This window comes from Coturnix japonica, chromosome 1 (genome assembly GCF_001577835.2).
Source record: "Coturnix japonica isolate 7356 chromosome 1, Coturnix japonica 2.1, whole genome shotgun sequence".
Lineage (NCBI taxonomy): Eukaryota > Metazoa > Chordata > Aves > Galliformes > Phasianidae > Coturnix > Coturnix japonica.
The window spans coordinates 175,126,096-175,145,742 of record NC_029516.1 but is presented as its reverse complement, the minus strand read 5'-3'; the positions used below and the strand labels follow the sequence as shown (position 1 = coordinate 175,145,742).

At 47.8% G+C, this 19,647-nt stretch overlaps 1 long non-coding RNA gene across 3 annotated transcripts in view; it reads left to right on the top strand.

The window, feature by feature from the left end:
• Positions 1 to 1,230: 1,230 nt before the first annotated feature.
• LOC116652792 overlaps positions 1,231 to 19,647 on the top strand; it is a 30,739-nt gene continuing 12,322 nt past the window's right edge. Inside the window, exons 1-3 of one of the 3 annotated variants that reach the window (XR_004306010.1) lie at positions 1,231 to 1,555; positions 7,903 to 8,002; positions 8,975 to 12,677. This is a non-coding gene — a long non-coding RNA (uncharacterized LOC116652792). The other 2 variants (XR_004306011.1, XR_004306012.1) reach the window with 2 other exon arrangements.

The window sequence follows — 19,647 nt, the reverse complement described above, 5'->3', positions numbered from 1 at the left end:
AGGACAGGGCCACTCACCTGCCAGGTAAACCTGCCTAAGGGCTCTGAAACCGCCTTAACTTTACTTGAGGCTTCTGTTCCATCTCACTATTGTCTACTCTTTCAAACTTGAGTACCGGGAATGTATTGAGCGCTCACCATGAAGCCTTTATACCGCTTGATCTGATGGCTACTTCAGTCATTTGCGCTTTGGGAGAGAGGCATATCACAAAACGAAACCCCACCCCCAGTTCCATGTAACTTAATACAGACGGGTCCGTTGCATTCCATTTCTCTAAATGCTGACCTTTTACGCTTCCTGACTTACCTCTCTCAGGATTTGAGCTTACAGCCAAATTCATTTTTCTTAAATTCTCTCGTGCGGCAACGACAAAGGGCATAAGGGAAAATGACAAATCTCTACCATAGAACTGAGGAAGCGAAAGAGACCGGGAGCTCCACTAAAGTGCTGGATTGCTACTGCGTCTCCAAGCAGCGCCCGCTGCATAGATCTGACTATTATTTGGACATTTGTGCTCTGCGAACGGGCCAAAGGGACTTCTGCTGAGTTGGGAGATGATCTGTAATGGGCTGTATTATGGTGTCTCCTATCGACTCTATGGCCGGTCTCTATGGCCTCTGTGCTCTCTGTGCGAATATTATGGGGTCTCCTATGGGATCTTAAGTCTGCTGAAGGGCCTGCGGAGTTGGAGGGCATGTTAGCGCCCGCGTTGTGAAGTAGTGGGCAAGGCAGCGCTGACTATTAACTTCGCTGCGAAGTTTCATTGTCAGCTTTGGATAGGGCTGGGTGGTACTCTCCATTGTTAAATTCACAGATATGACCGGGGTGGTGGAAGGACCTCAAGGATTCACTGAGGTCAACCCCCGCCTGGCAGGGCACCAAACAGAGTACGGCATTTACTTAGATCATCTGCCATCTGAGACCCAGTAGAGGCCCATAGAGACCCCATAGATCCCCATAGAGACCCCATAGACCCCCTAGATCCCCATAGAGACCCCATAGACCCCATATATCCCCACAGAGACCCCATAGACCCCATAGATCCCCATAGAGACCCCATAGACCCCATATATCCCCACAGAGACCCCATAGACCCCATAGATCTCCATAGAGACCTAAGGGTCCAAACTGAGCCCCCCACCCGCATCTAAGCCCCGCCCTCGCTGCTTTCTGATTGGCTGATAGCAGGGAAAAGAGGCGGGGCTTGAGTTTTGAGTGACGTGCGCTGGGGGCCGTGGCCGCGCATGCGCAGATGCGGGGCGGGACTGGACCGGCGGTGTGTGGGGGGGACGGAGCCCAGAGTCCGGCCCTGAGGGGAGCGGCACGACGCCATCCATCGCATTACACAGCCGGGGGGGAACCGTAGAAGGGTAAAGGAGAAAAGGGAAGAAATAAAAAAAAAACAAAGAGTAGAGGGGAAAAAAAAATAGGCTTGGAGAAGAGGAGAGAGAACAAGTCAAAACCGAGCGAGGCGGCGGTGCCATCATGTCGGCGGGCGGGGACTTCGGCAACCCGCTAAGGAAATTCAAGCTGGTGTTTCTGGGCGAGCAGAGCGGTGAGTGACCCCATAACTACGGTCCTATAACCACCAACGCCACCCTACGGCCACATCCCCCCGCCAACCGCCGCTCTGGGGTCTCTATGGGGATCTATGGGGTCTCTGTGGGGATCTATGGGGTCTGTGGGGTCTCTGTGGGGATATATGGGGTCTGTGGGGTCTCTGTGGGGATATATGGGATCTATGGGGTCTCTGTGGGGATATATGGGGATCTATGGGGTCTATGGGGTCTCTGTGGGGATATATGGGGTCTCTATGGGGATCTATGGGGATCTATGGGGTCTCTATGGTGTCTCTTCGGGGATATATAGGATCTATGGGGTCTCTGTGGGGATCTATGGGGTCTCTGTGGGGATCTATGGGGTCTCTATGGGGATCTATGGGGTCTATGGGGTCTCTATGGGGATCTATAGGGTCTCTATGGGTCTCTATAGGATCGATGGGGTCTCTATGGGTCTCTATAGGATCTGTGGTGTCTCTGTGGGGATCTATGGTCTCTATGGGGTCTCTATGGGGATATATGGGGTCTATGGTGTCTCTGTGGGGATATATGGGGTCTCTATGCGGATCTATAGGGTCTCTATGGGTCTCTATAGGATCTATAGGGTCTCTATGGGTCTCTATATAATCTATAGGGTCTCTATGGGGATCTATGGCGTCTCTTTGTGGTCTATGGGGCTCTGTTACAGCAGGGGGTGGGAGCTGCTGATTCATAGGACCCCGATTTTAGCGTCGTATCGCATTGAGGAGCTTCGTTCCGTGCTGTTCTTTGCTCCTATTGAACGTTTGTGAGGCTCCTTGCTGCGGGTGCGCTGTGGGATCCACCTTTGCTCTCTCCGTGATGAAACACGTCATCGTGTTTTGTTGCCTTTGCTTTTCCTTCTCCTTTTCTTTCCCCCCCCCCCCTTTCCCATCTCTCTCACATACTCACTGTTCAGCCCCCAGCTGCTGTATCACATTAACCCCCCCCCCACCATTGGGTTGAATGGACCTACTGCCCCTCCAGCCCCTCCCGTGGGCCTTTTGTCCGCCCCATTTGAAATCATTGCTTTTTTTTCCTCCCCCATATATATCTCTTGGACCGTCTTTTCTTCCTATTAACAATTCAGCCTCAACTTGGCCATTTCTTTTTGGGTAAGTCAGCTGATCCACTCGCTGTTTGGCCAGCCATCTTAGGAGGCTTTGGGAAGAGGGTCGTGCAGATCCCGTATTCTCTTTTATTTCCTTATTTTTTCCTTATTTTTTTAATCATTTTTTTTCATCCCCAGCTAATTAGCACCGAGAGCTTCAAGCTCTAACTGTGCATTTGCTTCTTTTACTCTATATCTGACTTAATTATGCTTCTATGGGAGCTGCCGGTGCAGACCTTAAATCTCAGCAGCTCTTCGTTCACATGTGGATTCCCCATCTCTCTATTCAAGCAGATGTCTTCAGATACCTGCTTCCTCTAGCCTCACTTTTCTCTCCCCATAGAGACCCCATAGATCCCCATAGGTCCCCATAGAGACCCCATAGGTCCCCATAGAGACCCCATAGAGACCCCATAGGTCCCCATAGAGACCCCATAGGTCCCCATAGAGACCCCACAGAGGCCCCACAGGTCCCCACAGAGGCCCCACAGGTCCCCACAGAGACCCCACAGAGATCCCACAGAGACCCCATAGGTCCCCATACAGACCCCATAGGTCCCCACAGGTCCCCATAGAGACCCCACAGGTCCCCATAGATCCCCCATAGGTCCCCATAGATCCCCCATAGAGACCCCATAGGTCCCCATAGAGACCCCCCCCCCCAGCTAATCACCTGTGTTAATACAAGACCTTAAATAATGGCCTAAAACGTGGGGGAAACCTGTATTTCATGGCTCTAAAAACCCAGCCCTGCTCGCAGATGCCTTGGGGCTTTAAGGAAGCACTCAGTGCTGCTGGCAGCTGTGCTGAGGCTCCGACCTGCCTTTGTTTCAGCTGCTGAGCGCTGACTCCCTGGCTGTGCCGTGCCCAGCTGGATCTATACACGGTGGGGAAATGGCTCTTTGTATTTAGGGGTTAGGAAGAAATGTATTGATGCGTATTTACGACAGCGGGTTTTATAAACGGGGATATCTCCTTTCTCCGACTGTTGAGGTGGATTATTGCGTTCGCTTCCTGTTTAAACTAAAAGGTTTCCTGCCCTGCTGGAAGGCCGTAATCAAAGATCTGCTCCTGCTGCTCGTGGGGATGCTGGATGCTTCTCTTTTCATTTACATTCAGTGGCTTCACTATGGCAAACGAGGTGTTACCAAGGGCTGCGACGCAGTGAGCTAAGATCAGACCGTCAGTGCTGGCTGCATGCAGTCTCTTCAATAAATAAGTATGTTTTAGTTAAGAAATCCATCATAAGTTCATTGCTGTGCGAGCTTTGCAGCCCTGAGATGCGATTGTGTGGCCGGAGATTGCCACGTAGGACCTGGGAAGTGATTGGAGATGCTGTATTCGTACTTGAAACTGAGGTTGCTGTGGATGCAGGCAGGTTTTTGCTGCTGTCCTCAGCCATATTGTAGCTGTGCTCCGTGTGACTAAGGCTGCAGTGATTCCTCCTGGCAGTGCTGCTTGCCACCAGCTTCACATTCTCTATGCATAGAAGCCGATGGGTTTTTAAAGGCCTTTCTCCCCTTGCTCCCCAGTTCCCAAAGCCTTTCCCATTTCCCATACCTGCTTCTTCTCCCCCCCTACCCTTCGTGTTCTCATTGTGGCAGCTCCTCGAGCAGCTCGGTGCCGTGGCAATGACACCCTGCTGCGGCTCCGTGCGGCGGCAGAAGGTCACTGGCAGCTCCTTCCAGGATTTACTGCAAGTCATTGCCTCTCTATGGCAGCGGTTGCGCCGCATCGAGCCTCAGCTCAGCGTGGATTCATCCCCAGCCTGCAATATAATCCGTGTCCAGCTCCAAGAAGCTTCTCTCTCCTTCCCCATCTCATTCTGTTCCCCAACTTGCAGTACGAGGATGCAGCGTTAGGTAGGCAGCAAGAAGGCAGCTTCACCAGCACTTGCTTTAATTGAATTACTTTTCTCAATGATTAGAGATTACGGAGTTTAGTAGTTTTAAATATGCTAATCTTTAGTGAAAAGGCAGAGAGAGCTCTGTGCTGGGGGATTAGATAGAGCTATTGTATAGAGAAATATGCTGCGCTTCCTGCTGCCTTTGATCTTGTTTTATCAGGTGGATTTCATCAGCCCTAATGCCTCAAGTTGAAGAAATTCAGGCTTCTGTGTCACAGCAGTTAGTGCATGCGTCACCTATGCTAGGCTGGCTCACAGTAAATATGGTATATGATCAAATACCTTTAGTTTTGGCTGGCGGGTGGACTTACTTGTCTGCTTCTGTCCATTTTAGAGTGAGCAGAATGGAATCCTGAGGCTCTGTCATAGAAAGATTCTTCCATCGTGTGGCTTTATTGCAAGCAAGTCTGAAGGGCACGAATACGTACAGATAGCAAAACGAGCCCCTGTTGTCTCTTAATGCGTTGCATAAGATCTAAAAAAACATAAAAGGTAAATTAAATCCAATTAACGATGCTTATCACGAACCGAGGTTTTAATACTGAAGATGCTGCTAAGTGCTGTGTAATAACTTGGAGACTGTAAGTTTGGAAGCCATTAAATAGTGAGCTGTGATGGTGTTGGGATGGATGCTGGTGGACGTGGTGCCATAGGATCATAGAACCAGCAGGGTTGGAAAAGCCTTCCAAGATCTTCCATTCCAACCATCTAATGGGGTAACTAGAGGGTGGGGGGTGGCCTGGCACTGTCTGCATAGGCTGCCATCCCTCTGCAGCTTCAAATCCTTTTCTTTTTGAGGAGCTCTGTGCTTTGCAGGCGTGTCGGTGCTTTGGTATGTTTTCCTACCTATATATGAGAAACAGCGAGCCTGCAAGCTTGGATCTCCTAATCCCCTCTATATAAGATAATGGATTCTTATGTGCAGCAGATGATGATGGCACAGGGTCCAGGTTCTGCAAAGCTGATGTGTCTGCAAAGCTCACCACTCTCTCTTTAAACAACTTAACATGAAGACACCTGGTGAAGTACAGGTGGATGCTGATGCCCATTGTAGTTGCTTCCATTTTCTTACAGAGAGATGGGACGTACTGGAAGCGTTTCTGTGACTCGATGCCAGTAGCCCTGGAGATGCCACTCAGCTATTCTGGGATTTGCAGGCTCGTAGTGTTCTCTCATCTAGACATGTGTAGGTGTCATCAACACACAGCATTAAAGGCTTTGCTTTCAATCTGAACTATATTTGCCCGGAACTGAAAGGCTCTTGAAGAAATACTGGAACAGCTGTGGTGAGCACTTAACCTATTTTGTCTTCAGACATGACCAGAACTGGCTGCATTGGGGTGGGTTAATGTTGTGTTTGGGGATCTTGGAGGTCTTTTCCAACCCAAATGATTCCATGAGCTTGACATGCCTTGTGGTGTCCATGCTTGTTGGAGGAGAGTTGGACTAGATGGACCTCAGGTCCCTTCCATCTCAAAGGGTTCCATGATTCTTTCAGGGACCTGTGGTCCCATGGGCTTCTTCCTCCACAGTTGGATCTACTTTCTTCATAGAATCACAGAATGATCCGAGTTGGAAGGGACCTCAAAGATCACAAAGCTCCAACCCCCCCCACCACAGACAGGGCCACCACCTGCAGGTAAACCTGCTAAGGGTGAAACCTCCTTAACTTTCACTGGGTCTCTGTTCCATCTCCATTTGTTACTCCTTCAACCTTTGTACTGTGAATGTTTGAGGCTGTATCCATGAATGCCTTTTATCCCGCTGACTGATGCTATTCAGTCATTTGCTTCTGGGAGAGCAATCAGCAAACAAACCCCACTCCACCATTCCTGTAATTAATGCAGAGGTCCGTTGATTCCATTGCTCTAAATGCTTCCTGTTACGCTTCCTGTACTTACCTCTCTCTAGGTTTGAGTTACAGCCAATTCATTTTCTTAATGCTCTCGATGCGTGCAACGCAAAGGGAAGGGAAATGAAATCTAGGATAGATGGGGAGCGAAAAAGAGAGGGGCCCACAAAGGGTGGATTGGCACTGGCGTGGCTCCAAGCAGTGTCTGCTGCAGGACTGACTATTATTGGGACTTGTGGCTCTGCCAAGGGGCCAAGGAGCTTCTGCTGGAGTTGGGGAGAGTGATTTGGTGTAATGGGCTGTATATGGGGTCTCTATGGGGATCTATGGGGTCTCTATGGGGTCTATGGGGTCTCTGTGGGGATATATGGGGTCTCTATGGGGTCTCTATGGGGCCCTGCAGTGGGCTGTCTGCAGAGTAGTGGGCAAGGCAGCGCTGCATTAACTTCGCTGCTGAAGTTTCATTGCAGCTTGTAGGGCTGGGTACTTCCATTTGTTTTAATCACAGAATGACCCGGGTTGGAAGGGACCTCAAGGATCATGTAGTTCCAACCCCCCTGCCTGGCAGGGCCACCAAACATACACATTTACTAGATCAGGTTGCCCAGGAGACCCCATAGAGACCCCATAGATCCCCATAGAGACCTCATAGAGACCCCATAGATCCCCATAAAGACCCCATAGATCAGGTTGCCCATGGCCCCGTCCAACCTGGTCTTGAACACCTCCAAGGACGGGGCATCCACAACCTCCCTGGGCAGCCTGTTCCAGGGCCGAACCACTCTCCTAGTGAAGAAAATGAAGGTATTGTCCTCTCTGGGAGTAGAAAATAAGCACTGGTGACCGACTCAGCCCTCTTTTCTGCCAGCAGTGGCTATAAGAAACCCTGCTGGGTGGGATGGGAGGGGTTTTATTTACAGCCTGCCAGTGGGATGTGAACTAAATGGGTGATTGAATCATCCAGAAGATGTCTGAGGTAGCAGAGGAAATGGAGGGAACAAAATTCATTGCGAGTGTTGCCAGCAGGAGTGGAGTGTGCACACAGAGATCGATGCATCCCGGAGGGAGCAGCGTGAGCTCAGAGCCAGGAGAGAGGGCATTCAATTAGAAATGCAGGTAAATGGAGAACGCTTTCTTTTGTGAAAGCAGCTGAAGCTGCAGGTAATGTTTCCTGATGGATGCAGGCAGCATTGTGAAGGTAGATGAACAAGGCTTAACTTTCATGTGTAGCAGTATTAATTGGCAGCGCGATACTGTGCTGCATTATCTCCTTTTTCAAAGCCAGTTCTGACCTCTTCTTGACTTCGCTAGGCAGGTCCTTATGCTGGAGGTCTTCCACCTTTTGCCTTTATAGCTTTTGTTGCCTGGTATGTTTTCTTCTCCTTTTAAACGTGTGCATCTGCTCCCGAAGCATTTATTGAGTATTGTGTCCTTGGCTTGCTCAAAATGGCTGCAGATCTCTTCACGTCTGGCATCGAAGCTGGAGTGGCTGCACTGAAGCAAAGCTCCTCATTCTTGCTTGGATAAAGCTATAGGAGAACCCCTCAGCGTGGCAGGTGAGAGCAGCAAGAGGCACAGCTTCAAATGGCTGAGGAAAGCTGGAGTCTGGCGTGTCATCTGGAGGAAATCCTGAGCTCTTTGGCCTTTCCTGCTGTCCTCAGAGCACCTTCCAGCACAGCCTTGGCATGTTGGGTCTCTTCCAGCCCCAGCTCAACTTTTTATCATACTTTCTCAGCTTCTCCTTTCTTGTCAGTCCTTTATTTATTCACTTCATAGTTACGTTCCTATTCATTTTGTTCTCCCAAATTCCTTTCTTCCTCTCTGATTTTTTTAATCCTCTTTGATTTTTTTTAATTCTGGGGGGGTCTAAGCAGTCATTGGAGTGGCTTTTATCCATGCAATTAACTCTGTGACCATAATACTTTTCCACTTTAGTGCCTTTAAACTTAACTCAGTATGATTTGGAGGAGGGAATAGGGATTTTCCTGTAGCTGCATAGGAAGAGGAAGGTGGGAAGGCTGCATCCCATCGCATTTACCTCTTTATTTGCATGTTGGAATATAATAACAGACCTGAAAAAGAGCTTTCCTCACTGAATGTATCCCAATGTTTGTCATCATCTGCTTAAAAATTGTTTTCCTCTTTCTCTATTCGAGAGCGGTTCCATCTGTTTATTTATGTCTGCAGGCTTCTGGAAGTGTTGAAGCAAGTAATTTACTGTTAATACAGTTGCGGCCTTAGGAATTTTACAGTTTTACTTAACGTCACACAGAGGATTTTTCTTCTGTGAAATACAACCGACTTTTCCATCAGATCATTAAACTGCAGAACACGCAGTAAATTTGGGAGGAGCCTTGTGCTAATTGCTACCACGTTCCCTATAGTAAGCCCTGACCACTAGAGAAGAATTCCCCCATGGAAATGTGTGGTTGATATTTTAAATGGTTGTTGCAAATGGTGCAGGGCTTGTGCTGCTAAGGAAGGATGAATCAAGGATTCGAGAGCTGTCTCTGAATGCTTCATTGCAGGTTCAGTCAACCCTCAGCTTTTGGAAGATGGGGCAGTAGAAGTGCCCTACATCAAGTGTTCACAAGGAATTCCAGGGCTTCTCAAGCACTCTCCTAGAATGCCTGGCTAGAGAATCTGCTTTTCCATTGGATCTCCAAGCTGCTTTGTTCTCAGTAGGTGATTCCCCACTGCCACCATACAGTTGCTCAGGTTGGAAAAGACATTAAAGACCATCAAGTTAAGCCACAACCCAACCATTCTGCCATAACTCTAACAACCCCCTGCTAAATCATGGCCCTGAGCACCACATCCAGGTGGTTTTGAGCACATCCAGGGATGGTGACACAACCAGCTCCCTGGGGAGCCCATTTCAGTGCTTAACTACCCTTCCTATAAAGAAGTTCGTCCTGATACCCAACCTAAACCTCCCCTGCTACAACTTGAGGCCATTTCCCTTCATCCCATCAGCAATATAGTGGAAGGTAACGACAAGCACTTGTTATGTTGGACTTGGTGGCAGCTCTTTTATGCGTTTTAATGACAAACAAATGTGACCTGTGTTTTCAGTAGCATACATTTGAGACTCCTTGAGATCCATGTTGAGGTGCTTGAAGCTGGCTTTGTGCGTGTGACAACCTGCAGCCCAAAATCATCCTGTTGGAGATGAGTCTCTTCTCTGTATTTTGGAGAGTAAAGGTTAGTTTTACAGGAACTTAACTAGTTTGTGTCCTTAGACTCTTTGTGTGAAGCAATTTATCCTTATTGCTACTTGAAAAATACTGCACAATGAAAAGATTTCTCATCTCCAAAGGATGATGCAGTAGCACAGCTGCCCAGGGAATACAGGGGGTCTCACTGTCCCTTGGGCTGTTCCAGAGCCATATGGGGATGTGGGCAGGGTGGGATAGACTATGGTTGTGCTTGGGGACCTTGGTCCTTTCCAACCTGAATGGTTGCATGGTGTGGATTGTGTGGAGCAGAGCTGGGAAGGAGAACAGGTAGTGTAGCTTCTTAATGCGTGCTGGGAGTTTGGAGTCTGGAGTTTGCTTTCTACTGCTAAAAAATAAGTCATGGAATGGTTTTGATGCTGAAAAGCAAGATCTTGTGCAGCTCTGCTACAGTGTGTTGGTAAACGTGCTGTCATCTGTTCTGGTGTCCTCTCTATTTCCCTTGTGTTGCTGTGGCATTGCGTCATACAGGCTAACCAAAGCGTGTTGTTGTGCAGAGGATGCTGTACATCCCCAGCTATTTTTTGCACCAGTCCCCAGGTGTTCTCCACATCCATCCTTGTCAGCTTGGATCAGCAAACACCGCCTGGATCCGCGCTGTGCTTTGTGGCGAGCTGTGCTTAATGAAAGTGCACAGAATGTTCTCTGCGTTTTTTTTCCCCTTAAGAGCTGCCTCTTTAGAAGCCAGGCTGCATTGACCTTAAATCAGGATCACTTTAGGACTTTGCTTGAGCTTGGTTCTGAAGAAATACTCGCCTGCGTTCACTATCTGAAGAATGAGTTTGAAAGAAGAGCTCTTATGGAAGCTGCTCTGCTGCTGGTGTTTGGGAAGAGCAAAGGTGAGGTCTTAGTTCCTCCAGGGTTGTTCTAACCCCCTGCTGTGTGCAGGGTCACCAACCAGCAGCCCAGGCTGCCCAGAGCCACATCCAGCCTGGCCTTGAATGCCTGCAGGGATGGGGCATCCACAGCCTCCTTGGGCAACCTGTTCCAGTGCGTCACCACCCTCTGGGTGTAAAACTTCCTCCTCATATCCAACCTAAACCTCCCCTGTCTCACTTTAAAAGGATTCCACGTAAAACCATATCCTCTAGTTCTAAGCTGCTGCAGTGAAAGGGCAGAATTTTCTTTGGGTCAGTGTAAGGTTAGTAGCCATGAGACGAGGGAGCCACAGCATGAACTGTTTGCTTCTTTTCCAGTTGGGCATTGGTGCAGCACCTGGATCAGGTAAAGATTGGAGGGGTGAGAAGTCACATTAATGATCTCTAGCACATTAATTCATCACCTGAAATTTCTCCAGTTCATTGCTCTGAAGCCTTGGAAGGCTTTTTGGTTCGTGTTATTTCTTTTTCAAGGGCAAAACATGCTTAGGCAGATAGGGATCATTTCTCTTAAGCATTCCTTTCAGCATGGGGTGCAGACTAACGTTGCCATCAGTAGCTTTGTATAGACTCACATGCTGCATACTGGGTTACGTGGAAACAGGACAAGGGTAGAAATAGTGTCCTCATCTGGGAGGGAAATTGGAAGCTAAGCATTTGAAGTGGATTCGGACCGTGTGCTTTGTAGCTGTGATTTCTCTGTCAGGCTTCCTGTTGACGTGAATAGCTTTTAGCAGGATGGATGATGGTGTCCATCCCTGTTTGCTTACCTTGCAGCTGGGCTGAAGGAGCTCTGCCTGCATTGCCAGCACTGGAAAGGATTTACTAAGAAAAGATCCAGCTGTGCTCAGGCATAGTAGAAAAACAGGGAACTGTGCCCCTAAGGAACTGAAATGAAGCTCCATAGGCTGAAGGATAAGAGTAGATAATGCTCAAACACAGTGCCAGATGTAGTGGTGCCAGATGTCCTAAGGCTGTGTTTGTAGTGACCTGCAGAGAGCAGGGTTTAATTAGGAAGGCATCATATGGAGGTAAAGGAGCTGAAGCAGGCTGCCAGTCATCAGATGTCATTGGAAAGGAAATTCAGGTTGAAGATGCACGTTTAGCTGCCTTTGTTTTGCAGGAGCATGACTTCTTCCTTTTGTTTCCCCAATAGGGCAGGGAGACACAGCTGGGCTATTCTTGGGAGGTTCCAATTATCCCTACAACAGCAGCAAATCTGGCTCCTTAGAGAGAAGATGATGGGAACCAGAGCAGTGTTTTGTTGAATGCAAGGTTAAGAGTTGGCTGCACTGCTGTAGAGCCCCTCAGTGGATGTTAGAGGATGGAGGTGGGTTTGCAGGGCAGCTTTGGGTTGGAGCTTATAGGATCTCCGAAAGAAAGATGTGCAAAATGCAAAGGAACTTGTGGATACTGCGACAACGAAACTGGTGATTTAGGGAGTGCTTTTGTTTGCCTTCTGTATATCAAGAGATATGTATAATGTATGAAGTCATACTGCAGCGTAAAAAGCGAATCTGCAATGCATTGAATTCTTCCAGCTATTCGAGAGTAAATTATCAGAACCCTTTCAGTAACACTTGATGGGAATTAATAATTCAGGTAGTTCTTTTAGCTGACGAAGATAATACTCCCCAGGTCTGCAGTGTGCTCCTCGATTACAGGCTACACTGAGATGCTCTTCAGTTGGCTCTGAGTATTTGTGGTGACCATTCTATGGATGTTTATTGTAAGGAAGAGGTGAGCATTGGTTTTGTCTCACAGGGAGCTGGAACACCATAAGGAAGGCAGATGAAGGCTGGGTGGCTTTGAAGTGGAGACATTCTAGTTTACTAAAAAATGAAAATCAAATCCTAGTTCTGACTAGATTTGGAGCAGAGAAACGCAGTGTAAGTGATTGATAATTCCAGTTTGTAGGTGTTCCCATAGCAATAGAGAAATGTTTTCCAGACTTGGACTCCCTGTTGGGCAACTACAATATAATATAAGCAGTGAGGATGGGGCTCAATAAGAGTGTTGGGTTAATCCTGTTAAGATCAGGGTCCATTTGAGCTCTGTATATCAAGGCAACGTAAACTGAAAATCTAAAGTTCTTATGCTCTAACCTTATACTCTTCTGTTAGAGCTTTCCTGACTGCCATTGTGACACCACTGGTGCTGGGATTAAAATAGCCTTCATGTCATGCTGCTCCAGAACCATCCCTTCATCTCTGCTAAAATGGATTGCCTTCAGTTTCCTCATGTACTTGTAAGTAGTATCTGTCTAGGTGTTCTGTAGATGGAAGCACCTCTTAAGGTGTATTAATTAACCAGCGTGGAGGTGCTTTTAATTAGAGGCTTTTTGCTTGACCTGTTAGCAGTATTCAATGAAGGCTTCCTGTGGGATTCCCTTTGGACTGGTGAGTCAAAATGTGTGAATCTTGTGATTCAGGTGCTGTGTAACTATTGGAGCTGCTTTGTCTGGAGAATTTCAGCCTAGAGCCCCAGAATGGCTTGGGTTGGAAGGGACCACAATGATCAGCTTATTCCCACCTCCCTGTCACAGGCAGGGTTGCCACCTACTACATCAGGCATCACATCTGGCTGCCCTGAGCCGCATCCAACCTTGAGCATCTCCAAGGGTGGAGGAAGGGCAAGGTGAATATTCCAAGCCTGGTTGTTCCAGGTAGAATGACAGGACATGGGGTGCTGGAAACATCCTTGCACTGATGCTGTGAACCACTGGGTCTTTGTTGCTTCACCATAAAGCTGCAGAGCAGCCGCTAGTGATACAACTCAATGTCATACTGTGTTCAAACGAAAGCTAGAGACGTCACAAAGACTCAAGCTGACTTGTTTTAATATGTGCATTCAGCTTTGAGCTCAGGGATGGGCATGGCAGCCTTCAAAAAACCAGCTGTCACAGTTCTCAATGCATTCTCCCTATGGTAATGGAATGGAGGGCATTCAATTTGCAATTCCAGTTTATGCTGGAGTACCAGCACTGAAGATCTGTCTGTGGATCAACACTGACAGGATCCTGTCTGTGAAAACCCTTACACCAAGAGCTTTGCTTCTATCACAACCAGGGGCAGCTCTTAAATGGGAGAAGCTGCTGTTTTGCTTCAGTATTGAGAATTAAAGTGAGGGTATTTGGCTTAGCAGTGAATATTGAACATCACCCTGACTTCTGTGCTCAGTTTTGGCTTTCTGTATGGCTGGTTGGATGTTTTTATATGATGATATATGATTATATACATACATACATACTATATATATATATATATATATGATATATGATTTTAAGCATATTATATATGATTTTAATTAAGCTTTGAATGCCTGGTCTAGTGGGCTGTGTCCCTGCCTATAGCAAAGGGGATGGAGCTAAATGATCTTAATGGTCCCTTTCAACCCAAACCAACCCATAATTCTAGGATATAATGTCAGATGGTGTGGTTGTGTTCCTGGATCGCTGACATTGCTGCTCATAATGCTCAAGTTTAAAGGGATGGAACCACTGGAGCTTCAGTGCTCTGATGGTTACAGCAAAAGATAACCCCACTTGGTCCTAATGTTAGCTTATCCTATTTAATCACAGTTATTGTTTGAAATCATTGAGGATTTATTCATGGATTCTTGTATAAACTGGCTCCAAACCTTGTTTTGGAAACAAATACTTTATTAAAGGTATTTAAGCTAGAAATGCACGATTATCTGCTGGTTTTCTGCCTTCTGTTTTCAAAATGTTTCTATGGCAATTAGTATCTTCTGGAATTGGTTATGTCTGGGCATCTGCTTGCAGAGCATGTCTTCTCTTGCTGCTTTCCCACTGCTCCTTAGGACATATGAAGAGATAGAAGAGCACATGTTGTCTGTTGGCTCGTAGAGTCGTAGAATGGCCTGGGTTGCAAAGGACAGCAATTATCATGTAGTTTCAACCCCCTGCTGTGTGCAGGGTCACCAACCAGCAGCCCAGGCTGCCCAGAGCCACATCCAGCCTGGCCTTGAATGCCTGCAGGGATGGGGCATCCACAGCCTCCTTGGGCAACCTGTTCCAGTGCGTCACCACCCTCTGGGTGTCAAACCCCTTCCTAAGATCCAACCTAAACCTCCCCTGTCTCCCATTCCTTCCTGCAGGAGCTCTGCCTCCTTTCCTTCCTGCAGGAGCTCTTCAAGGAGCTGCTCAGCTCTTCCCATGGAGCATCTGTCTGACGTGCCTTAATTACTCTTGGTCTGTGGATGGGAGCATTCGACATCTTCTGAGTATTCGAAAGCAGATAATTAGGTATTTAAAACACTGGGATGTAAAAATTGGATCTTAGGATTAATTACTTACGGTCTCCTTGTGGATTTTTTGCTCAGTGCTGCTCTTGTTTTTAATAAGGTGTGTGAATGATAGAGCCTGCGTGGAAAAATATGCTTCACAAAGTGGGTTTATCGCCATGGCCTTTAGCTGCCAATGTGTATAATGTGAATATTAAGCTCCCTCTGCGTGACAATAAAAAAATAACTTAAATATTGGGCTTTTAAACTTGACGGCTTCCAATTTGAGTGTAAATGCAACTTGATCCTTAAAGCAATCGGAACAGGAATTACGACAGCTAATAAATAAGCACGTTGTTATAGGGAGAGATGGAGTAAGTAGAGATGTTCTGAATCTGCAACCCAAGCAGTGCAATCTGGAATGATCAACGTGCTCTTTTGTCTTTGTGAATGGAGTTACACCACATCTGTTCACTGCTTTATGTTGGAGCTGTGCAGACAAGGTCAGCAAGTGTGGTGGGGTGGGTTGGGGTTAAGTTTGGGGATCCTCATTGCAGCCTGCCAGGACCTAAAGGGAGCCTACAAACAGGAGGGGAGTCAACTCTGTGAAAGGGGGGATAACAGCAGGACAAGGGGAAATGGTTTGGAGATGAAGGAGGGCAGATTGAAGTTGGTTTACAGAGAGTGGTGAGGAGCTGGAACAGCTGCCCAGAGAGGCTGTGGATGCCCCGTCCATCCCTGGAGGTGTTCAAGGCCAGCTTGGATGGGGCCCTGGGCAGCCTGGGCTGGTATCAATGTGGAGGTTGGTGGCCCTGCCAGTGGTGGGGGGGTTGGAGCTTCGTGATCCTTGAGGTCCCTTCCAATCCAGGCCATGCTGTGATTCTCTGGTTGGCTTTAAACTCTTCTATGGGATAACTGTCCTGATAACAGTTACTCTCTGGGCTAATTTTTGAAGTACCTTGAATGACTGTGATAAAGAAGTGGAGGTTTTCCGTTGAGAACGTTGACCCTTTGCATATTTCTGATAATGCTGACCCTTACACATGCCCTTGTAATACAAAGATGGCTTCTTAACAAAAGCTGTGGTGTCTCTCTATGAAATGCAGCCCTGTACCTTCATCCTGCTCCTCACACCACAGACCAGAAAGTCAGGAATGAAAGTCATTTTCCTGAAGCCATTTCTGACAGCTGTAGCTTCAGGCAAATTGGTGGAACTCAGGCTCTTAGGGAAGAGAAAAGAACTATTTGCTCCTGCCTGAACAGATTGTTCTCAAGTTGCTTTAGCAGAGATTCCATTTACATTCCTGTGCTCACAGGGATCCCAGGCATGCCCACATCTGTGGTCAATGTGATACAGAGCCTTGAGACTTCCATGCATCTGTTGGATTTCACTGAATCACAGAATGGTTGAGTTGGAAGGGACCTCAAGGATCATGAAGCTCTAAGCCTCAATAGCAGGCAGGGCCACCAACCTCCACATTGATACCAGCCCAGGCTGCCCAGGGCCCCATCCAAACTGGCCTTGAACACCTCCAGGGATGGACGGGGCATCCACAGCCTCTCTGGGCAGCTGTTCCAGCACCTCACCACTCTCATAGTAAACAACTTCAATCTGCCCTCCTTTGGTGGTTGCTTTGTTGGTTTTCTGACACAGAGCTGATGGTTGTGGGCTGTGTTTTTGCACCACTTGAGTGATTGTTGTAGCCTTATCTTCAATTTGCTCTTCCTCTGTTGTCTGTCTGTCATTTGAATGAAACCACATCAACCGCAGCGATTTGCATGTGCCACTCCATTAACCACACTTTTGCTCTTGCTTGGTCATTTGCACACAGTGTGCATAAAGAATGCATGTAAACATCTCAGCATTTTTCTTAAGGTCTATACAAACCTCTAAGACTTTTTCCATTGATAAATAGCTCCTAGTTCTGTGAGTTTTTGACTTCCACACCAGCTTAAAGGGCATCAGTCATTGAGGAATGGGTGGTGTTCTCCTTCCAGCTCCATCACTTTGGGTTGTATTTCGGTTGAGGTCACAGCGCTGTTTGCATTCTGTCTCTTGGAAGCTGCCTGCAGGACATGCGGCTCTGGAGCCAGCAGGGTGTAAGGCCCCTCAGTGCAGGTGGGAGATTTCAGGATGTAGATGTGAGTAAAGAATTATAGAATGATAGAATGGGCTGGGTTTCAAAGGACCACGATGATCATGTAGTTCCAACCCCCTGCTGTGTGCAGGGTCACCAACCAGCAGACCAGGCTGCCCAGAGCCACATCCAGCCTGGCCTTGAATGCCTGCAGGGATGGGGCATCCACAGCCTCTATGGGCAACCTGTTCCAGTGCGTCACCACCCTCTGGGTGTAAAACTTCCTCCTAAGATCCAACCTAAACCTCCCCTGTCTCACTTTCAAACCATTCCCCCTTGTCCTATCACTGCCCACCCTCACAACCATCCCCCCCTCCTGTTATGCTCCCTTCAAGTACTGGATGCCCACAATGAGGTCTCCCCGCAGCCTTCTCTTCTCCAAGCTAAACCAGCCCAGTTCCCTCAACCTTTCCTCATAGCAGAGCAGCTCCAGCCCCATGCCCATCTTAGTGGCCTCCTCTGCACCCACTCCAGGAACCCTGAATGATGGCTGTTGGAATAGAAAGCTGGCAGCACTTCACGTGGACCAGCGTTGTGTAACTTCCCAGCTGCTTCATGTTGGAGCAGATGAGCAAAACTGAAACTGCCTGAAGGTCTCCTCCTTGTGACGCTGCTGCTGGTTCAGTGTTGGTTTTAGAAACCCTTTAACCAGAGACACTCACACTGGTTGTGTTATGTGGTCAATCTGGAACTCCTCTACAGAAACCCAGACAAGTGCCTTCATTTTCAGAATACACAGCCTGTATTTTTAGGTGAGATTGTTACAGCTTTATCTGTGTGTTTTAATAGACTCTCATCTTGGGCCTGGGGTGACTCCAGGATGGGTTGCAAAGGACTACGATGATCATGTAGTTTCAACCCCCTGCTGTGTGCAGGGTCACCAACCAACAGCCCAGGCTGCCCAGAGCCACATCCAGCCTGGCCTTGAATGCCTGCAGGGATGGGATTGAGGAGCTCAATGTGATAGAAGCCCCATGTTTGCAGTGAAGATGAGTGCAAGGTGAATGATGTTCTCTAGCAAAAAGCAAGGTAAAACTCTGCACATCACGTTATATGCTGGTATATACACACAGGGCTGTGCTGTATAGATTCTCCTCATCCTACAGCCAGGAGCTGGCTCTTGTTTGTTTTCTATGGCGAACAAAAGAGCTGTTGTGGGAAGGTTTCACAGGGTGCAACAGAATTGTTTGAAAAGCAAGAAAGAAAGCACAGCTGTGGTTGGTAAGGATGGAAGCTGGGCACTGACCCGTGGGCACCGCTTCGTTTCGGCGTGGCTGCCACCAAACAAACAGAACAAGATTTTGCATTGTGCTCTTTCATATGTCTCCCGTTTTGGGAGGAAAAAGTAAAGCTAATTAACAAGAAAATAACACGAGTTAATGAGGCCGTTTAGCACCGTGTATTTTTGTCGCTGGGACAAGGCACGCTGTGTATCCCAGGGGGAATCTTGCCCACCCATTAATAATCAGAACTGTGCTGTTTTATCAGCTGTGCCGGTGCTTATTAGGATTTACTTAGTGTTAAAGAATGATAAGTTTAAGTCATTAAAGATATGATTAGTCTTCAATAAGCTCGGGGTGATCTCTGTGACCCCTTCGGGCCCTGAAGGCTGTGGATGCCCCGTCCATCCCTGGAGGTGTTCAAGGCCAGCTTGGATGGGGCCCTGGGCAGCCTGGGCTGGTATCAATGTGGAGGTTGATGGCCCTGCCTGCTATTGCGGCTTAGAGCTTCATGATCCTTGAGGTCCCTTCCAACCCAGGCCAGGCATCTCCTTCAGGAGAACATGTACATCATAGTCAGAGCACTAAATAAAATGGGGTTCTAATGTATCTAAAGGAAGCAAGCAGCTGATGTTGCCTAAAAAAAAACAACCAAGCAACAAAAAATGATATTAGGAAATGCATTTTTCTGCCTCCTCCTTTCCCCTGTAGCTACTGCCAAACTTTAAGTACAAGTGACAATCCCTTGCTTCTCTTGCTGGTCTTGAAATGCCTGGAGGCAGCATCAAATGCATCCATATGGCACTGAACACTTAGATCAGTGGCACAGCAGATTCATAGCCAGTCATCCTCCAGCTTCGAGCTGTGACAGTCAGGTGGGGTTTTTTGTGCTGTGGCATTTGGATCTCAATGGATTGCTTACATAAAAAGCAGGATCCTGGGGGAGAATTGGACCCTGCGTGTTGGGGGCGGTCTCTTCCCCATCCTCTGTCACTGAGGAACCTTCGCAAGGTTCACCACTGGATGCCCACAATGAGGTCTCCCTGCAGCCTTCTCTTCTCCAAGCTAAACCAGCCCAGTTCCCTCAACCTTTCCTCATAGCAAAGCTGCTTCAGCCCCTCTGACCATCTTAGTTGGCTCCTCTGGACCCACTCCAAGAGCTCCACATCCTTCCTGTGCTGGAGGCCCCAGGCCTGGATGCAGCACTGCAGATCCAAAGTGGTGTCTGATAGGAATTGGACTGTGGGAAGAGTGCAAAGCTGGGAGAGAAATGAGAACTTCATTTGAGGGGAAAAGTGTACTTTTAGGGCTTTTGTGGACTAGCTTTGTGTACTCCATTATGGTGACTTAAGGCATTTAGCTTGGAGAGGAGAAGGCTTCCAGGAGACATCATTGTGGTATTTCAGTCCTTAAAGGGAGTGTATAAACAGGAGGGGGAACGGCTGTTTGTAAGGGTGGGCAGTGATAGGACAAGGGGGAATGGT